Below are 2,254 nucleotides of genomic sequence, written 5' to 3'. Positions count from 1 at the left end.
ATTGAAATTGACAAATGTCAATCAATTAGGTGTGGAATTCAACTTTTATATATTATATAGATATATAGATTATATAGATTATATAGATATAAATTAGAAATTAATATTTAATTATATTATCAAGATGACATTAAAATTAAATCAAAATAATATCTGGGTAAAAGCGAACGATAAGACGTGAAAAGAACGATAATCGTTGTTAATAGGATAAATTACAAAAATTCTCATGAACTTAGGCTAAATTACGGAAAGCACCCCAACTTATCGGTAATTACCAAAACCCCCCAGATGATTGGTTATGTCTTACACGACCCCCTTATGGTGTGATTTTTTACGGAATCTTTTTATTTAAATGTAATATCCCGAAAATTGTAGATTCTACCTTTGCAGACGTGACATTTCTTTTATCTTACTTTTTAAATACAATAATTACCCTCAGGGGAGGTAATAGTAATACTAAAAAGTTGTGAAGATGTTATTTAAGAAGAATAAATGTTTCGTGTAAAGTCCCTATCAGGGAAATTTTTGTCTTTAAAAAGTACCATAAACAAATGTCGAGTGCGGGGTAGAATCTGCATTTTTCGGGGATTATTCCACGTAATGAAAAAAATTCCGTGAACAATCTGACCGTAAGGGGGTCGATGTAAGACGGAAACAAACATCAGGGAAATTTTGGTAATTACGAATATGATATTAAATTAGTAAAAAGGATAAACATATTCTCTGGTCATGTTCAAGTAAAATGTATAATAATATCAAATAATTTATTTCACAATATTTTTTTTTATATAAATCCATGTTTATGAATTAAAATACAAAATTTTCGTAACACCATCAATCATACAATTATAATAAGTGAAGATTTTAAATTGCATTTAAATAAATTTAAATTAAATTAATTTAAATTAAATTAAAAACTATTAAAATTAAATTAAAGAATAAATATTTAAAATTTCCAAGAAAGTTGATATATTTAGAGCATTTTATAAATAGTATGATATAAATATATAATAAAATAATTTAATATCTTTTTAATTTTGGAAAATGGTGACATGTTTTTTGATGATTTATTTTCACCAATTAATTTGCCACATATGATGAAATTGAATACATGTCACCAATTGAAATTGACAAATGTCAATCAATTAGGTGTGGAATTCAACTTTTATATATTATATAGATTATATAGATTTATAGATTATATAGATTATATAGATATAAATTAGAAATTAATATTTAATTATATTATCAAGATGACATTAAAATTATTTAAGATAATATCTGGGTATAAGAAAACGATAAGACGTGAAAAGAACGATAATCGTTGTTAATAGGATAAATTACAAAAATTCTCATGAACTTAGGCTAAATTACGGAAAGCACCCCAACTTATCGATAATTACCAAAACCCCCCCAGATGATTGGTTATGTCTTACACGACCCCCTTATGGTGTGATTTTTTACGGAATCTTTTTATTTAAATGTAATATCCCAAAAATTGTAGATTCTACCCTTGCAGACGTGACATTTCTTTTATCTTACTTTTTAAATACAATAATTACCCTTATGGGAGGTAATAGTAATACTAAAAAGTTGTGAAGATGTTATTTAAGAAGAATAAATATTTCGTGTACAGTCCCTATCAGGGTAATTTTTGTCTTTCAAAAGTAGCATAAACAAATGTCGAGTGCGGGGTAGAATCTGCATTTTTCGGGGATTATTCCACTTAATGAAAAAAATTTCGTGAACAATCTGACCGTAAGGGGGTCGATGTAAGACGGAAACAAACATCAGGGAAATTTTGGTAATTACGAATATGATATTAAATTAGTAAAAAGGATAAACGTATTCTCTGGTCATGTTCAAGTCAAATGTATAATAATATCAAATAATTTATTTCACAATATTTTTTTTATATAAATCCAAGTTTATGAATTAAAATACAAAATTTTCGTAACACCATCAATCATACAATTATAATAAGTGAAGAATTTAAATTGAATTTAAATAAATTTAAATTAAATTAATTTAAATTAAATTAATTACTATTAAAATTAAATTAAAGAATAACTATTTAAAATTTCCAAGAAAGTTGATATATTTAGAGCATTTTATAAATAGTATGATATAAATATATAATAAATTAATTTAATATCTTTTTAATTTTGGAAAATGGTGACATTTTTTTGATGATTTATTTTCACCAATTAATTTGCCATATAGGATGAAATTGAATACATGTCACCAATTGAAA

Source organism: Erythranthe guttata, chromosome 3, assembly GCF_056151865.1.
Source record: "Erythranthe guttata isolate IM_541 chromosome 3, IM_541, whole genome shotgun sequence".
In the NCBI taxonomy this organism is placed as follows: domain Eukaryota; kingdom Viridiplantae; phylum Streptophyta; class Magnoliopsida; order Lamiales; family Phrymaceae; genus Erythranthe; species Erythranthe guttata.
Note: the sequence above shows the minus strand (reverse complement) of the source record.